This window comes from Mesoplodon densirostris, chromosome 5 (assembly GCF_025265405.1).
Source record: "Mesoplodon densirostris isolate mMesDen1 chromosome 5, mMesDen1 primary haplotype, whole genome shotgun sequence".
Classification (NCBI taxonomy): Eukaryota; Metazoa; Chordata; class Mammalia; order Artiodactyla; family Ziphiidae; genus Mesoplodon; species Mesoplodon densirostris.
Window position 1 is genome coordinate 106357082 of NC_082665.1, and position 20418 is coordinate 106377499.

The 20418-nt window shown below is 44.1% G+C and overlaps 1 pseudogene; it reads left to right on the forward strand.

The window, feature by feature from the left end:
• Positions 1 to 9833: 9833 nt before the first annotated feature.
• LOC132491219 (5-hydroxytryptamine receptor 3C-like) lies at positions 9834 to 14155 on the forward strand (annotated as a pseudogene).
• The last annotated feature ends 6263 nt before the right edge of the window (positions 14156 to 20418 follow it).

The window sequence follows — 20418 nt, forward strand, 5'->3', positions numbered from 1 at the left end:
GGCCGCCAGACTGCGCAGGCGTGCTGCACAAAGAATTCCCAAGACTGAAGGGAATTGTAGTCCCCCTTCCAGGAGCCCAAGGCTCGATTCCCGGCAAAGAACTATATTTCCCAAAAGCACCGTAGAAGCCCTGGAGGAGGTGCAAGTCGCTCCTCCCTTCCACCGCGCTCCAGGCTCTGCACCATCCTTCCCAGAGATTCTGCGATCCTGTCTGGAATCTTCTCTGAGGCCCCGTGTTCCAGTGGGTGGCCGGGAGGGTTGACAGTAGCCCTCTGTGGGCGGGCAGCACAGTCAGTGTTTGTAGGCAGGGCGGTCACGGCGGTGCTTGGCCGTTTATGCACCGGAAAGCACTGTGAAGGTCATCGTAGCCTCTATGTCCTCGCGACCAGCCAGCCCCACATCTTATGTGTGGCCCTTCACGTTTTACTACTGCTTGCTCACGACTCTGCGCTATCACCTTTCTCCTTTTAATCCCACTGCACATCACATAATGTTATGCTGCCTGGTTCTAGCAAATAAAGGCCAGGATCACAGTTTTTAGAGTGGCAAGAGCCTTAGAAATGGCATGTCAATTCATCCCTTTCTTTTTATAAATGAAACTGAGGTTTCCAAAGAGATTGATCACTTTATTTCTCTTGGTGTTTCATCTGTATCTTCAACATGATCATAACATAAATAACTACTGTGTTGAGTGCCTACCTGTTCTGTATCTGGTGCTTTACATGCTTATTTTTTAAAGTCTCCATATCAACCCCATGTATAGGTATTATGATTATCCATTCCAAAGATTAAAAAAAAAAAAGCTAGGAAAGTGACTTCTACCTTTATACAGCTAGCTAGTATGAAACACAAATGGAGGGAATTCCCTGGTGGTCCAGTAGTTAAGTCTCTGCGCTTTCACAGCTGAGAGCGTAGGTTCAATACCTGGTCAGGGAACTGAGAACTGAGATTCCACAAGCCCCATGGCACAGCCAAAAAAAAAAAAGCACACCAATGTACCATAAAGCTGAAGTAATTAATACAGTGTTCTTACACAAGGATGGATTACTATACCTATGCAATAAAGAGCCTAGAAACAGACTCATTCATACATGTAAACTTGATCTGTAACAGAGAAAACATTAGAAATCAGTAGAAGAAGAAAGAAGATTCTATGAATAGCTCTGGAACCATTGGTTATCCATATTTTTTAAAACTCAGGGATTACTACTTCATACCACACAGAAAAATCAATTTCACGTAGATTAAAGGCCTGTGAAAGGGAAAACTTTCAAACATTTAGAAGAAAAAGTGAAATATCTATGTGAACTTAGGAGTAGAAAAGAACTTCTTAAACAAGATACAGAAACAAATTAATAAAGGGAAGTTTGATAAATTTGTACTATATTAAAATTTAAACTTCTATATAAGATGCCATAGAGTACAAAGATAAACCACAAATTATAACTGACAAAGTTTTTAATACAGAATATACAGATAATTTCTACAACTCAATAAGAAATGGTAAATAACTTAATAGGAAAATTGGCAAATGACGTGAACAGACAGTTCACAAAAAAGAAAACTCAAGCAGCCACTCAAAGATGAAGAGACACCCAGGGAGATTAGCTCAAGATGGTGAAGTAGAAGGATGTGAGCTCACCCTTTCTTACGTAAACACCAGAATCACAACCAACTGCTGAACAGCCATAGACAAAAAAAAGCTGGAACCTACCAAAAAAGATACTCTACATCCAAAGGCAAAGAAGAAGCCACAGCAAGGTGGTAGGAGGGGCGAAATCAGGATAAAATCAAATCCCATACCCGTCAGGTGGGTGACCCACAAACTGGAAAACAATTATACCACGGAAGTTATCCCACTGGAGTGAAAGTTCTGAGCCCCACATCAGGCTTCTCAGCCTGGGGGTCTGGTGAGGGGAGGAGGAGCCCCCAGAGAATTTAGCTTTGAAGGCCAGCGGGTTTTTTTTTTTTAATAAATTTATATTTTTTATTTTATTTATCTTTGGCTGCATCGGGTCTTCCTTGCTGCACGCAGGTTTTCTCTAGTTGCGGCGAGAAGGGGCTACTCTTCGTGTGGTGCGCAGGCTTCTCACTGCGGTGGCTTCTCTTGTTGCAGAACGTGGGCTCTAGGCGCGCGGGCTTCAGTAGTTGCGGCTCGAGGGCTCTAGAGCGCAGGCTCAGTAGTCGTGGCGCACAGGCTTAGTTGCTCCCCGGCATGTGGGATCTTCCCGGACCAGGGCTCAAACCCGTGTCCCCTGCATTGGCAGGCAGATTCTTAACCACTGCACTACCAGGGAAGCCCCACATGTGTGTTTAAAAATGTAAAGCCAGGCTTGGGCATGATCAACAACAAGTTTGAGGTGTAATTACTTCTGGTGTTGGAATGAGGAGAAGAAGATCAGAGAAGGATACACAAAGGGCTTCATCTGTTTCTGTAATAGTTTATTTCTTTAAGAAACGACTTTGGGCTTCCCTGGTGTGCAGTGGTTAAGAATCCGCCTGCCAATGCAGGGGACACGGGTTTGAGCCCTGGTCCGGGAAGATCCCACAGGCCAGGGAGCAACTAAGCCTGTGTGCCACGACTACTGAGCCTGCGCTCTAGAGCCCACGAGCCACAACTACTGAGCCCGTGATCCTAGAGCCCGTGCTCCGCAACAAGAGAAGCCACCGCAATGAGAAGCCCACGCGCCGTAACAAAGAGTAGCCCCCACTCGCTGCAACTAGAGAAAGCCCGCACGCAGCAACGAAGACCCAACGCAGCCAAAAATAAATAAAATAAATAAAATTTAAAAAAAAACAGATACACACTACAATATATAAAATAGATAAACAACAAGGACATACTATATAGCACAGGCAACTATATTCAATATCTTGTAATAATCTATAACGGAAAAGAATCTGAAAAAGAACAAATATATATATTATATATATTATATGCATATATATATATATATATATATATATATAGCTGAATCACTTTGCTGTACAACAGAAACTAACACAACATTGTAAATCAACTATACATCAATTTGTAAAAATGACTTATAAATGTTAAAATTTAACAAAGCTTGGCAGTGGGTACACAGGTGCTTCTAAAATCATTTGCTGTACTTTTGGGTAGCCTTTAAGTATTTCATAATAAAAAAGTTTTAGTATCATAGGAACAAACCATTTCTCCTCTCAGTGGGGATATGTTCAATTTAAAAGAAAAATCTTGAGGATTTATATAGATATAGATATATAAATATAGGTATAGATATAGATGTATAGATATATATCTACTGAGAATTCCTTAAGCACCTCTGGCCATCTGGTGGGATAAGGAAAACCTTTTTCAGCACACCTCAATCCACCTTTCCAAGGCATACTGGTACTTCCAACCATGCTTCAAACATTGTAGTACCCAAAAGCTGCATATCTGCTACCTTCGTATAAAATAAAAATCTTCAAAAATCTCCCTGAATACTTCAAAAATAGGTTTTTAAAAAATGAATGAGCACTATACAACCCTGGTTCAACATCTCAATACACTATGGTACTACCTCGGCCTGTCCAAGGAACCAAAGAACTACCTCGGCCTGTCCAAGGAACCAAAGGGCCAAAGACTTAACTTATTTACATGGTATTAATTGCAAAGCATCCCCTCCTTGAAGTGTATTTATGTTGTGAAGTGTTTTGGGGTGGAGGCTGATATTCTCCAACCTTCAGGCAAGGGGCTAGAGAATCTATGTTGCAATGCAGAATTGTTAAATATATTTATGTTGTGTAAGGTACTCAATATAGTCCTTTGTTCAATATTTGATAGAGATACAATGGAGCTAAAACAGACAAGTTTCCTGCCCTCATGGGGTTTAGAGTCCTGGATAAACATTAATCCAAATTTAAACTATAACTGGTATGTACCAGAAAAGAAAGGTTAGTGTTACATCTGAAGAACAGTAGGAGTTAGCGAGGTGAAGATGGTGAAAGTGAGCAGAGGAGAGAGCTCTCCAAGCAGAGGGAACAACAAAGGCCAGGTGGTGGGAGAAGGAAGGGAAGGTCTCCAAAGGTAGACCATGTTACAGGTCTTTAGAGTAAGAGCAAAAATCAACCATCGCAAGGTTTTAAAAGGTGAATGGGTTAAGCGTTGAGAAATCAAATTTACATTTTGAAAACTTCCCTGAGGCTGGCAGACTGGAGAAAGAATTAGAGACAGCTAGAAGGGAAGAGAAGAGTCAAGCTAGGAGTGACTATCATCATCCAGGATGGTGGCTTGGACTAGAACTGTGGTGGAAAAGATGGAGAGAAGTAGGTGGACTCATGAAACATTTAAGAGGTCAAATGGACAAACGTTGATGGATTAGATACTGTGGGATGAGAAAGAGAGGTGTCATGGGTACCAGCTTTGCTTCTGGTTGCAGAACTGGATGGACAGTGGTCCCGTTCCTTGATATAAGAAATGCTCTACTCCAGCAGCCCCCCGACACCCTCCTCTACCCAGCTGGTCAGGAGCTCATGTCAAGTGTGATCACCCCACATCTGCTGTGGCACTCCTGAATTCTTCTGCCAGTTATAAAAACAAAACTTCACTTTTGCAGATCAATTTTGCAATGAAAGTCATTTTCATGCAATAAGACTTTTTAAAAAATTAGTTAATAAATGGAATCTTTTATTTAACCTCATGGTAACAATACAGTGCAACGGAATAATGCACCTCTTTAATGGTCTCAGGCAAATTAGGAAAGAAGAGAAGAGGATTTAAGATGTAAACAATGCTGAATGAAGCCAAATGACATCATAGCATGTTATAGACACAAAGGTTTCACAGAATTTTTAATAGAGAATTGCATGGGAGAAGCTGAGTGTTCACAGAGTACACAGTGGTATAGGCATGTTATGATAAGTCATATCACATATTCACCTTATGAAGGAAAGAATCACACACTCCCCACCTTTGCAGTAATAACCTCCTAAGTTCATTAGCAGTAGGGGTAGTAGTTAGAATGAAATGAAGAATTGCTTTTTTAAAAATGTTTGTGAACTATTATATTGAGATGCACTATCAAATTGGCTCAACAAAATAACAGATAGGTGTTCCAAAAACTAGCTCTGTATTATAAAGAGGGAAAAAATGACATCAATTATCTAACTTTAAAAAAACAATATTATGCACTACATTAAATTAGTGTTGTGTTGATTCTGTAGTCTTGTATGTAATAATTTGTAAATTTATTTTAATTTTATAGTGGTATGAGAACTATAAAGGATATAAGGACTTTATACATGGTTTTATGAATATACATATTTAAGTAATATTATAATATAAATAATTTCGGTCAACATCAGGGGTTTAGGAGAATTATTTCCCTTAAAAGAGGTCTGAGACTTATTCAAGTTTGGGAAACATTGGGCTATGAAATTAAACCAAACTTTAGCTTGGTATACAAGACCTGTGATCTGGACCCACGTTATACCACAGCTTCATTTCCTGTCACTCTCCTACTCAAACATGAGGTCCTGATAACACTGTAATTTCCATGTTTTTACTCTAGCTGTTCCCTCCACCCAGAACAATCATCTAAATCTACTCAGCTCAAATAACAAGCAACACAATTTATAGACAGGCCTTGGGATTTTACTCCTCCCAGAATGAAAATTAAGGATTACTTACTCAAGCAAACAAAAGAATGCAGTATGTCTAACATCTCTAATGGTAAAATGCGCATGAGGGATTTTCCCTCATTGTGAAGTATCGACTGGGTACCTGTCAGGTCACAGACAAGGGGCAACAGGGTCCCACTAAGCTGGAGAAGACAGAACCAATAGTCCAGCCAAGATGGAGGCTTCTCACTAGAACAGGCCTAGACAAATTGGAAGAGTGGTCACTCCCAGTCATCCCCCAAAGCTTCTCAGGTGTGTTGCTTTATAAACATGGGCTTTTGATCAGAAGAAGAGATAAACAACTTTGGTCTACACTGGTGATAACCTTTCTGGCATGAATATCAGTCCAGGAAAATTTAAAACTGATGCAGGCTGTGTGTATTTTTCACTCAAAATAATTCACTTATTGAATTCCATGAGGGAAAACTATATACTGTTAAAACACAAATTATATACGTTATCAAATGCAAGACGACCAATGAGAAAAATCAACATTGCCCGTCTACTAAAATGTTACTGTCTGAGCATATTTGAGAGGTAACAATACCAAAGAATGTTTTTAAATTCTCATCTTAAAATTAGATCTAGGTGGATAACATATGGCCAGCAGCTGGTAAGCCATTGATCTAAAGGAAAAGAAAGAAAAAAAAGCTTCCTCCTTGAGGCAGTCTAAGTTTATATTGCTCAGGGATTCAGAAACAGCTTGAAATTGGTATCTATTTACCTTTTATTTGTTTGTGGGTTCTTATAGTTCTAGTCAAAATTGAGGTTTAAAGGGCTTCCCTGGTGGCGCAGTGGTTGAGAGTCCGCCTGCTGATGCAGGGGGACACGGGTTCATGCCCCGGTCCGGGAAGATCCCACATGCTGCGGAGCAGCTGGGCCCGTGAGCCATGGCCTGCGCGTCCGGAGACTGTGCTCCGCAACGGGAGAGGCCACAACAGTGAGAAGCCTGCGTACCGCAAAAAAAATTAAAAAAATAAATAAATTCAGGTTTAAAATACTTATCTAAAGAAAAAGCCCTTATCTCGTTTATTTTTTAAATTTCTTTTTTTAATTTATTTATTATTTATTTACTTATTATATTTGGCTTCACTGGGTCTTCGTTGCTGCTCACGGGTTTTCTCTAGTTGCAGTGAGCGGGGGCTACTCTTTGTTGCGGTGCGCGGGCTTCTCATTGCATTGGCTTCTTGTTGCGGAGCACCGGCTCTAGACGCACGGGCTTCAGTAGTTGTGGCTCGCGGGCTCTATAGCACAGGCTCAGTAGTTGTGGCGCACAGGCTTAGCTGCTCCGCGGCATGTGGAATCTTCCCAGACCAGGGCTCGAACCCCTGTCCCCTACATTGGCAGGCAGATTCTATATTCTATCTGTAGCAAGTCTAAGACAAATTTTTCAGGTTTTCTTTCTTCTAGATTTATGCTATTTACCTAAAGCAGTGTTTCACAAAAATATCCGTGGAGTACTAGTCCTGCAAGATATTCTTTTTTTTTTTTTTTTTTTTGCGGTATGCGGGCCTCTCACTGTTGTGGCCTCCCCCGTTGCGGAGCACAGGCTCCGGACGCGCAGGCTCCGGACGCGCAGGCTCAGCGGCCATGGCTCACGGGCCCAGCCGCTCCGCGGCATATGGGATCCTCCCAGACCGGGGCACGAACCCGTATCCCCTGCATCGGCAGGCGGACTCTCAACCACTTGCGCCACCAGGGAGGCCCGCAAGATATTCTTAGAAAAAGAAATTTCCAAAAGTCAACTACATTTGGGAAATTATATACATGATATTCAAATCACATTAATATTTTAAATACTCTGAGAAATCCTACAGTAATAAAACCTGTTTCTCCTTGTTTAATTCAGCATTTCTCAGACTTATTTGAACTTGAACAATGAAAAAAAAGTTTTTCAGAAAAGCATTGAACGGGCTTCCCTGGTGGCACAGTGGTTAAGAATCCACCTGCCAATGCAGGGGACACAGGTTCGAGCCCTGATCTGGGAAGATCCCACATGCTGCACAGCAACTAAGCCCATGTGCCACAACTCCTGAGCCTGCGCTTCAGAGCCCACGAGCCACAATTACTGAAGCCCATGCACCTAGAGCCCATGCTCTGCAACAAGAGAAACCACTGCAGTGAGAAGCCTGCACACCGCAACAAAGAGTAGCCCCTGCTCACCGCGACTAGAGAAAGCCCGCATGCAGCAATGAAGACAAAACACAGCTCAAAATTTAAATAAATAAATTTTAAAAAGAAAAGCATTGAACATCCTGTAGAACTAGTGTTCTGCAGAAAATGCTTTGAGAAATGCTGATCCAAAGAATCTTTTAAAAAAGAAAAAATAAATAAACTTCCTGAAGGGGAAAGGATTCTCAAAAGATGAAGAGTGGGGCTTCCCTGGTGGCGCAGTGGTTGGGAGTCCGCCTGCCGATGCAGGGGACACTGGTTTGTGCCCCGGTCCGGGAAGATCCCACACGCCGCGAAGCGGCTCCTGAGCCTGCGCGTCCGGAGCCTGTGCTCTGCAACGGGAGAGGCCACAACAGTGAGAGGTCCGCGTACCGCAAAAAAAAAAAAAAAAAAAAAAAAGATGAAGAGTGGTGCTAAGGAGAGTGGAGGGAGGGTCCTTGTCATTATGCAGCTGAGTGAAGCTGAGAGGAAACACTTTTCTGCTCATGGGAACTGGGGTTAATTCAGTCTACTCAGACATTCTAAGTCCAGAAGATTCCATTCAGGCTGAAGCAACCTGAACAACCTTGACAGAGTGAGGATAACAATAACAACCACTCTTACTGCCATTTTTAATGTTTTTGCTGCTCTAATTCATTAGCTGCTTAGGATGGGATAGGCAACATACAAATATTATCTCAAACCACTTAAAACTCCCGCATGACAGGTTTTATCCTCTCAATCTTAGAGAGGAGGAAACTGAGGCAGAGAGAGGGTGACATGATTCTAATAGAAACAGGATTTGGCCTTAGACCTTTCTTACTGTCTCATACCAACTAGTCTGAAAAGCTTCTTCACTGAAGCAACCTCTCCCTTGGTTTTCCTAGCCACTGATGACACTCCCTGGGGCCTTCCCTAACAGAAATCATTCTAGAATAAAACAGGTTAAACAACTGATGACTTTGGCCCACTTTCCCATATGTCTGGTTTCCACCAGGAACCAAATATTTGCACATTCTAAATCTGACAAGACCCGTGAGCACCTAGGCATGGCATGGTATTTTGAAATTACTTCCTAAGGCCCTTTGAGAATCGAACAAGAAAATTAACCTTAACACTCAAAGGTAAACTTAAACACCAACCAAGGCCAAGCAGGTAACGTAAATGAGGGGAGCTGGTCAGGAATAAGACGATATTGGTGACAGAAACTGTGATGATCTAGAGAGAAATATTCTCCATCCAAAGGGCTTAACCACTTCTTAGCTTTGGCAGAAAGCATTGTTGGCAAGCAGAAATGTGAGCCCAGTACTGCTTGATCTTATTTTTCAAACAAAGCCAGAAACAGTTTTTACATGAAATCTCCCCATTTTTAAAATGTTGACAACTAACTAATTTCCTAAAAACACTAGCAGGGCCAAAAACAACATGAATTTGCAGGCTGGTTGGTCATGACCTCATAAAGCAACTTCTACTGAAAACTCTGTGATCTCCCCTCCACCCCACCCCCTTCTCCAGTATACCTGGGTCAAAATTGCTTTTGACACACGCAAAAAAAAATCAAAAGTTAAGACTTGCCAGTACAGAAGTCATATTTAAAACCTCAGCGTCTAAAGCTGATTATATAAAAGGAGACCCCCCACCGCAATTTTTTTGAAAGATGGCAGCAGGGTTAAAATAAGCACGTGTGCCACGTGAAGGCAATAGAGTCATTTTGTGCCCTTCCTATGGTGCATTATATGCCAGAGTGACTCTAAAGTATGAGGAAGCCATTAGCACTGCTCCAGTGACCAAATATTTTTTCTTCCTCCTCTCCAAACCAAGTTGTCAGATTACTTTTGGAGACCAGGTTGAGGTCTAGTTAGGGCATGGGGTGGGGTAGTCCTCCATGATATTCTGTTGTCACTGGGGGTGCTCATTAGAGAGATGGCTAACGCTACCTGACACCTGAATTATTCAAAGCTAAGGCTTGAGGTGTGGCCTATGGTCTTTTAAGGTCAACATTATCACTAAGTCCCCAGAGAAGAGCCAAGGAGAGGAAGATGGAAAGAGGTTGGCTCCATGGGGAAGGATTCCTCCTCTGCCTCATTCTCCACCTGCTGCTTCAAGGTAAGATGGGACAAGAGCAAGAGCATAGCATCCATATAACTTCTGGGAAACAGAGAAACCAGGCTAATTTTTATTTCTAGACAGTCAATGACTGGGTGTTCATTTTGATAAAAACAGAAACTCATGACACTGACAGATTTGTAGCTCTTTTTAGGGCCCTAAACAGTTAGTTGACGCCTCTCTTAATCTGTTTCTCCACTCCCCATACATCTATGGGCCTCTTCCCTTTCCCCATGTCATTCTCTTTCCAGGCATATAATCTACCCCATGGTTTCTGGGTATCGACTGACATTGAGAAGAAGAAAATTCTTTCTCAGTTCCCTTAAGCAAATGAAAAGAAAGATGCCAAGGGGAAGGAGGTAGAAGAGAAGATCTATTGTGAAAGAGGGAAACTTTTTCAGTACAATTTTCCCAGTCTAGAGTAATTTCTTGTTCATTATTCAGAATAAGCAATAAGGGATAGGACAACATCAGAGACAGATAAAAACAGACTCGATCAGAAGATGTTACCACATACATTCTCTGTTTCTGCCCCACAAAGTATGACAAGAAAAGGTTTGGGTATAAGATGGGTATCAAGGAACTCTTTTTAAGATAGTCTCAGTGGTGATGAGTCCTGAGTTTTAGAAGAGAACAATTAGAGCACAAAGCAAGGACACAATATATACCATTAAACTGAAAACTGAGTTCCTTCTTTAAGGGGTTCCTTCCTTATGGTCCCACAGATTGCTCACTACCTACCTGATTATTTCTCTCATCATTAGTTCATGACCATCTATGCCCTGTTCATATAGTGAGGAGGAGAACTGTGATTGCAAAATCTGTCACTGACATTCACCCAAACGGCTCAAGGACAGAGGTTTGTGGTGAGATTGTTAAGAACACAACAGACACTAAAAAGTGGTGGTCAGGACTGAGTTTGCATACACATTTAGGCAAGTTTTGCATAGAGAGAGAGACAATGGAATTGAGGATGGAGCTCTGACTCAGCTCACCTCATCAACTTCCACCATTTGCCTACCAGCCCAGCCCAAGCTCCCTGGTCCAGGAAGGAGGAGTCCAGACATTTCTCCCATGACCCCTGTTGTCTCTCTGTGCAGAAACACTTCCCAGACCCCAGTGCTGGCACTCCTTTCACAGTCTCTGCTCTCTACAGGAAGAGGAGACAATTTCACCATCACTTGCTCAGGATTCGACCAGCATGGGGTGGATCCCGCTGTCTTCCAAGAAGTGTTTGACAGAAAGGCCTTCCGTCCAGTCACCAGCTTCAGCATCCCCACTCATGTCCACATCTCCTTCACCCTGTCTGCCATCCTGGAAGTAGTAAGTCCTGACCCAACTCTGTAATGGTCTAGTGGTGAGCAGTGGGTTCCCTGACTGGATTTTGTAAAATTAAAAGCTCAGTCTATGGGGTAGGGAGGAATGACAGGGAATGCTACAATGACATCACTGCAGGTAAAAGCTCTCCCTTTTTGGGAATGCGCCACAAGAAACATGATCCCAATGGACTCTCATACTGGTGCTTTCACTTGCATTTCTCATGTACACTGGATGATATGACCTACCATTTTTAGTGGCTTATGAAAAATATCATAATTGCCACACAGAACAGCCTTGGAAATGAGTAAGAGGTGGGTGGTGGCACTGGACCTGACTTCATAAAATTAATGGATGAAAATTGTTTTTCCAGGATACACATCTTTAACTGATGACATCATTCCTGTGGCTAAATGTGGTAAGATAGACTCAGTTTCCCCTTTGTTATGATACCTCTCTTTTTCCACTCCAAGGTCCAACTTCACAGATTAAAATGGATAAAGCTGAGAATACCCACAAATTAGACAAATTCATACAGAACCAGCCAAAAATGAAAACATAAAACTTCCTGATTATTCTGCCAGTTTAAGGAGGGCAGAGATGGGGCTCAGGGAGCAAGTGGCATAAACTAAGGTCATGGAAACCAATATTTAAGTGGCTTCAACACAGGGAATCCAAAGCCAAGCTCAAGGTCTCCCTTGAGACCACTGAGGGGGAAGTGGAAGCAAGTAAAACTTTGTCAGTGACATTGTGACAGCTGTCACCAGAGAGAGGGTGGGAGAGTAAAGAAATGAGTAAAAAAAGGAATGTAAAGTGCAAGAGACAGAGGAAGACTAAGACAAGTTCCCACCCCCTGTTTGTCCCACACCACGGTTTCCTCTAGATCTGGTACAATCCATTCCTTAGGTGGAACCCAGTGGAATGTGGGGGCATCAGGAAGCTGAGCGTGGCAACTGAGAACCTGTGGCTTCCAGATATTTTCATCAAGGAGTTGTGAGTATCGGGGCTGAAAAAAGTAAGAAGGAGACCATATCTCCAGGGAAGAGCATGAGTAACCAATAGGGGCCACACAAAGACTCACCTTAGAAAGGAGCAGCATCTGAAACCCCCAAAACATGGCAATAGGTGGAAGGGGGAGGTCAGATGAGTGGGGCTGGAGCACAGGAATGGGTGACCTGAGAGAGGAAGAAGGCCAAGTCTGATGGGGAACCCACAGCACTCACCTCCCTGTCCTTCTCACACACAGCATGGATATGGATCAGACCCCTCCAGGTCTCATGGCTTATGTCAACAGTGATGATCACATCGAATACAGTACACCAATGCAGGTGACCAGCATCTGCAACCTGGCATCTACTTCCCCTTTGATGAACAGAACTGCACCCTCACCTCCAGCTCTTTCATCTACACAGGTGAGTGAGGCTCACATGTTGAGAGCTAGAGAAAGGGTTTGGGAAGAAGAGGATAGAAAGCTGGGAACAGTGAGGGAATCTCACCGAAAGGGGTGTGAAAGTTAAGTGGTAAGGAATCCAACAGTCTGGGCAAAGAGGTTGGGAGCGCTGGGGGAAGCTGAGTTGCCTGGATCTCCTTTGCAGTGCAGAACATGGTGTTGGGCATGGAGGAGGACATGCAGGAGATTTTGAAAACATCACAGAACGTCGTTTGGAGCAAGGGGGAATGGGTACTTCAGGCTATCCATCAAAGAATGATGAAGATGACTGTGGGCACCAATGAGTATGACCAAATCATCTTCTATGAGAGCTCAGGGGCCCTGGATGAGATCTTCTCCTTAGATGCATAGCTTATGTCCTCCCCCAGAATGTAAGCTCTCCCACGAGAAAATAAGCTCCACAGGGACAGAAATTGTTATCACTTTTTTCACTGATAAATCTCCAGTACCTAAAACAGTATCTTGCTTTTAACTGGCTTGGCAGCCTCCCAGGCTTCTCCTCAGTTGCCTCCCTCTCCCCTCCCCACCAGGTGGCCGTCAGGCGCAGGCCCAGCCTCTACGTCATAAGCCTCCTGGTGCCCAGGAGCTTTCTGATAGCCATCGACGCCCTCAGCTTCTACCTGCCGGCAGAAAGTGAGAACTGTGCCCCATTCAAGATGACACTCCTGCGGGGCTACAACGTCTTCCTGCTCATGACGTTGAATGACTTACTCCCTGCCAGTGGTAGCCCCCCTCATCAGTATGGCCCCTCCCTCCATCAGGAGAAGAAAAGCAAGGTGGGGGATGGAGTGGGGAGAGGGACCAATGAAACCAGGTCAGCGTAAAAAGAGATCCTGCAAATGGGCCCTCCGGGAAAAGAGGAAACAAGAAGTCCCTGGCTGGTGCCTCTGGCCCTCAGGCAGACCCAACTTCCCTCCAGGTGTCTACTTTGCCCTGTGTCTGTCACTGATGGTGGTCCGCCTGCTGGAGACCATCTTCATCACCTACCTGCTGCACCTGGCCACCACCCAGCCCCCACCCAGGCCTCGCTGGCTCCGTTCCCTGCTTCTACACTGCACCAGCCCAAGGAAACGCTGCCCCGCTGCACCCCAGAAGGGAACACGGGCCTCAGCCCTGCCCACCTGCCTGGTGAGGGAAATCCGCACTGCCCACGCGTCCTCTCCCATCACCTCCCCTTCTCTGCTCCCGCCTCCTTCCTGCCCCCACAACCGCCCAGCTGACCTTGGCAGCCCACAGCTGAGTCTCTGTCTCTCCGTAGGTGTGAAGGAGCCCGTGGAGTTGGTGGGGAAGGTGCCAGGTCCCAGAGGGGCAGAGCTAACTGAGTGCCCTGGGTCAGCGAGGGCCCAGCAGGAAGACGAGGCTCAGAAGCAGCATTCGGTCAGCCTGTGGATGCAGTTCAGCCACATGATGGACACCCTGCTCTTCAGCCTCTACCTGCTCTTCCTGGCCCCCTCCATCGTCATGGTCATCATCCTCTGGAACACCTAGGCAGATGCCCACCTGCAAGCTCCAGGCAAGAGCTTCTCTTGCCTCCAGGAACCAGCCAGGCTCTCATCCCTGTCCAAATCCCACCTTACAACCCTGGCAACCACCTTGTTTTCAACCCAGCCCTTCTGTTCAGTTTCAGACCAGACCTGAATGGTCTCCTAAGCTCTCCTGAGTCAGGTCCTTGCTCCTGCACACCATCAACCCCCCTCAGCCCTCCCACGAATCCTGCCTGCCTGGCTCCTCAGGATTCAGGTTCTTGGAATACTTCCTTGATCGAATCTCCTCCAATAAACCCCTTTGCAGAAAGCACTGGCTCTTCTCTGCAGTATATTATAGTTTCAAAACCCTTGAGGTTGAGAGCCTTCTTGCAGAAACTTCTCATTACCAAAGAAGGATTTTCTTGTTTGTTTGTTTGTTTGTTTGTTTGTTTTGCGGTATGCGGGCCTCTCACTGTTGTGGCCTCTCCCGTTGCGGAGCACAGGCTCCGGACGCGCAGGCTCCGGACGCGCAGGCTCAGCGGCCATGGCTCACGGGCCCAGCCGCTCCGCGGCATATGGGATCCTCCCAGACCGGGGCACGAACCCGTATCCCCTGCATCGGCAGGCGGACTCTCAACCACTTGCGCCACCAGGGAGGCCCTGTTTGTTTGTTTTTTAAATCTATTAGACAACATGTGAAAGTGGGGAGAGGGGAGAGAAGAGGCCAAAATCTATTACAAGGAATTATAATGAAATAGGGATTAACCTCCTAAATCCAGTTATCCCGGATTTAAGCTTCAGAAATTAATAATGTGCCAGAACCAGGCATCTCTTGTTTAAAGAGTGAAGCCTTTTGTCACAGCCTGACATATGACTCATTCATCATTAAACACTTAGAGCGTTAACATAATCCCGAATTCTGCTAACTGTCTGTGTTGCAATTAGAGTTGATCCATCACTAATCATGCTAAGAAAAGAACACTGGATCAAGGAGAGAACGTTTGAAAATGGCATCTGCTTTACTTGGGAGTAACACAAATGCCTCCATATGAACTGGAAAATTCCCCTTCCTGGCACTTGCCTTATCATTTTGAAAGTCTTTGTCTCTTGGCCCATTATTTCCAATAGCTTCTTGGGGGAAGTGGAGACCCCACTGTATCACTGTACACCAGAGCTGTGGCATGATTTGCTGGACACCAGGTTCAGAAAAGCACAGATTTGAGAGCAACTTAATTACAACTTGAACACAATCTTTCATTTTTAGCAACCATTTCTTTTCCTTTCTTTATTCTACTACTGTCTATCTGAAGCCTAAATTTCCCAGGTTATAACAGGCTAGGAGTAAAAAAGTCACAATATTGTTCACTAAAGTGTATTTCCTTGGTTCCTCCTCTCCACTGCTCTTCCTCAAACTCCTTTGACTTCCTCTGGTCACTGGTGGCAAGGTCATCAAAGGGTGGCAAGGCTGCCAATGTCCACTAGAAGTGCTGCTGCTGGTGGTGTGGGCCTGAGGTCCCATCCCAATGTTCACTGCAGGAGCTTCTGCCCTCTCAGAGCCCAGGCCACTGGAAGGCTGAACCCACAGTGCAGATGTTCCCACTGGATGCTGAGTCACCAGGACCAGCTGTAACTTGCTCTTTCCTTGCAGTCCCCTTCTGCTGGGACTCAGGCAGAAGTCCATGGGAATCTGGGCATACTGAGGCAGAAATACACTGCTATACTTTGAATGGCTCCTTTCACTCAGGCTCCTGGTCTTCCAATTAAACTTGTGCCCCTTAATTCTCCTTTTTCTCTGCTTTTTTTTTTTTTTTTTAATTTCAGGAAGGTCTTTGGCTCTTCGGTTTCTAGAACCTTGTCAAACACTCCCTTCACCATCACCAGCCCTCCAGGCATGTCGAAGATATAGCTAAGCTTAAATCAGGAGCCCTGACATTCACCTAAATAAATGAGCATGTCTGTTATTATTTTGGATATCTGTTATTATTTTGGCAGTTCCTCAACTCACAGCTTTCTACAAAGTGGGCCTTTAGAAAGGACACAGTATAGGTATAATAATAACCAACATTTATTTAGTTATTAATATGTGACAGGCACTTTTCTAAGTGCTTTATACGAATAAGCACATTTAATCCTTATGGTAACCCTATGAAGCAGGAACTATATATAGATCCACACCTACCTTGGAGCCAAATGTGGAATTTTTCAGATTTTCAAAAGATAACAATCATGCATGTACTATATGTTACTAACACCCCAGGTCAGCTATGGAGTAGCACCCTCTAATCTAACACAATTAATATTTCTGCAGTGAAATCTATGAATATTCACACTTGGTAGCAAAAGTGAAACTACAGACAGACTCACAACTGTTCATGTCAGACTTTGCCACCAAATAATTTATGAAAAATAATTTGGTTTTCAAAGCCCTTTAGGTTTTAAAACTGTGGTTTTGTATTATTATCCCCATTTTATATATTCAAATAAATGAAATGAAATAAATGAGAAAATGAAGCACAGAGAAGTGCAGTGATGGCCACTGAGCTGTCTCCCAAGTTTCCACAGCTAGTCATGTGACAGAGCTGCAGTTTGAACCGAGGAAGCTGGCCCAAGACACGAGACTCGGCCTCTGCCACACGACCCTCCAGACTGAGTATGAAACCAGACAGGTTCTCCAGGAGTCCCGTGTTGAGACATCAATCCACTTCAAGTCTTTTTTTTTTTTAATATTTATTTATTTATTTGGCTGCACCGGGTTTTCGTTGTGGCATGCGGGATCTTTAGTTGCAGCATGTGGACTCTTCAGTTGCGGCATGTGGGATCTAGTTCCCTGACCAGGGATTGAACCCGGGCCCCCTGCATTGGGAGCACGGAGTCGGCCACTGAACCACCAGGGAAGCCCCCACTTCAAGTCTTCATCGGCTAACACTATAGGAGAATTAAAACAGGAAGAGCAAGTCTCTGATCAGGGTCCCTAAGACAAACTTTCTTTTCAATTTCCTTTTGCTCCCTCCCTCAGTTTTTTCTAGTCCTCACCCCTCCCGCCCACACTCATCATAAGTCATAACACCCAAGTCCACTACCTGTACTTCCTCCACTGCTTTCTGGAGTATATATTTCCCCAAATCTGATCTGGGAAATCCCTCTTTCCTTTGTATTCTCTGTGGATTTAGCTTTTTGCTGCTGATATCTATTGCCAGATACTTTTGGATGTTCCAATCCTATGCCCTATCCTGAGACAGTAGCCTCACCTGGAGACTCATCCTTGACTTTGCTGAGTAGCTCACTTACCCAGATTTCAAGAGGTTCTAAAATTATGTGAGGTCCATTTGCATCATTTTGTTCTTTCCACCGATCGTCACGGTACATATTTCTCTACTTATTTTCTTCACATTTTTTCCATTACATAGCTTTATGTTTTATTTGAATAGTAAATATGCACTTTATCTTTTTTGACATATGGATTAAGACACTAAATCTCCTTTCAGTAAAAGAAGGCATGATATAATTATAGTGATTTTATTTTTTCCAAAATCAAAATCTGAACATGTGATCTTAACACACACTGGATAATCATACAGAACCTTTGAAATCAGAGAGCTCCCAGAAAACTAACAAATGTGGTAGCTGTCTTTCTATTCCATCTATAATAGAATCATATGATAAGCACACATTGTGCTAATGACTTTCCTCTTGTTAGGTGGCAAAGCTTTGAAAGGGCTTCACAAGGTAATTTATGATCTCTTCAGTAAAATCTGCTGACAGGCAACTGGTCCAGCCTGGGCCATCTTGCATTTGATGGCCTGTTTCTGCCAACAGCTCCTCACCGCCCACTCATCTGCACTGCTACCCTTTGGTTCTTGCACACATTTTTGTTCACTTTCTTTTTCTCTAAACCATTATAAGCAGTACTTCTCCACATTCTCTGCACATTTTTTGGTTCCATATTAACACAGCATTCAAGTGTATTATCTCATTATTGTCTTTGCCTCTCTCTCCTCTTCCTGAAGACCATTCTAGGATATGAAGTCACAGAATTCATTTCAAGCCTATCCTTTTCCTCCTCTCCAATTTATGATTCTCCCTTTGATAAACTCTCTTATTTAATCATCGATTGGCACTGGTTCTTCTATATAGCAGGGAAAAAAATAGCATAGTATAGAGACTTTGGGATCTGGCAGCCTTAATTTGATTCCATTACTTGTACAAGTGGCTTAACCTTACAAGTTTAAATGTCTTCATTTGTGAAATGGAGCCAATAACACAGATTAAATTGGTTTTTTTAATTAATTTATTTATTTTTGGCTGCGTTGGGTCTTCGTTGCTGCACGCAGGCTTTCTCTAGTTGCGGCAAGCGGGGGCTACTCTTTGTTGCGGTGCGCAGGCTTCTCATTGCAGTGGCTTCTCTTGTTTTGGAGCACAGGCTTTGGGCATGCGGGCTTCAGTAGTTGTGGCACACGGGCTCAGTAGTTGTGGCTCGCAGGTTCTAGAGTGCAGGCTCAGTAGTTGTGGCGCACAGGCTTAGTTGCTCCGCGGCATGTGAAATCTTCCTGGACCAGGGTTCGAACCCGTGTCCCCTGCATTGGCAGGCGGGTTCTTAACCACTGCACCACCAGGGAAGTCCCAGATTAAACTATTTTTAAAACATGGATTTCAAAAACCATTTATAGGCTTATAGAAACTAGAAAGCCCAATGTGATACTCTAGAGAGCATCTTTTCATCATGCAGACTGACACCTAGAGTGCAGAATCGACATCTAGGTGGGAAGCACTAGACATAAAGAATTATAGACTTCCTAGCACAACCTCCTCATTTTTTAGATGAGAAAAATGAAATGGAGAAAAGTGAAGTGGTAAGTATGGGGTTGTCACACTTCAAGAGAATTCAAGCCTATTAAAGTGGCAGCCACAACTGAGTGATTGTCTTGGTCTCTTTTCCCAGGTGCCTATGAGGAGTCCCAGGACCCTCCCTCTTTCTGTTCCAGGCACCATAGCCAACCTGACTTCAGCTAGTGACTCACCCTGCAGTTTGGATGTTTTGGCTGCCTCCATGCTCCTGGATCCTTAGCCCTGGCCAGTGCCCTCTGTATGTGATTGCCATCCATCAGGGCTGCAAAAGAACGGCCTTCACTTACCCTCCCTCCTCTACCAGCTAATTCTGCCCTCGCCAGGTTACAGCTATATTCCCAAATCTGATCCGTCAGGATCACAGATGAATGGGGCCACCAGAGGGCCATGTGGTGTGATCCCCTTTGGAATATAAGCTAAGGTGAAAGGTGCTGGTATCTGACTTGCAAAACTACAGCTCCTGTCCCTACTGTTTACCTTTTTTTTTTTTTTTTTTTTTTTTGCATTACGCGGGCATCTCACTGTTGTGGCCTCTCCCATTGTGGAGCACAGGCTCCGGAAGCGCAGGCTCAGCGGCCATGGCCCACGGGCCCAGCCGCTCCGCGGCATGTGGGATCCTCCCAGACCGGGGCAAGAACCCGTGTCCCCTGCATCGGCAGGCGGACTCTCAACCACTGCGCCACCAGGGAAGCCCCCTACTGTTTACTTTTGGAGCCAAACGCTGTCTAGGCCAAAGGATTTCATTTGCGGAAACCTAGGGGCCTAATAATCTAGTCCACAAGACTCCCCAGCTATAGAATAATGAAAAGAGCAAGGAAAGAACAATGGAACTAGACTGGCCTGGGTTTGAATCTAGATTCTACCAATATCCACCTGAACGGGCACTGAGCAAGATTTAGATTTTTTTTACCTCTCTATACCTCAGTTTTCTAATCTGTAAAATTGGGAGTAGTAGTGCTGACCTCTCAAAGCAGTTGTGAGGATATGAACACTGTACGTAAAGTACATAACACAGTATAGAGCACATGGCACAAACTCAATAAATGGTAGCAAAGCAATCTACAGGTTCGATGCAATCCCTATCAAATTACCAATGACATTTTTCACAGAACTAGAACAAGAATTTTACATTTTGTATGGAAACACAAAAGACCCCGAAGAGCCAAAACAATCCTGAGGAAGAAAAACGGAGCTAGAGGAATCAGGCTCCCTGACTTCAGACTATACTACAAAGCTACAGTAATCAAAACAGTATGGAAATGGCACAAAAACAAATATAGATCAATGGAACAGGACAGAAAGCCCAGAGATAAACCCATGCACATAAGGTCACCTTATCTTTGACAAAGGAGGCAAGAATATACAACAGAGAAAAGACAGCCTCTTCAATAAGTGGTGCTGGGAAAACTGGACAGCTACATGTAAAAGAATGAAGTTAGA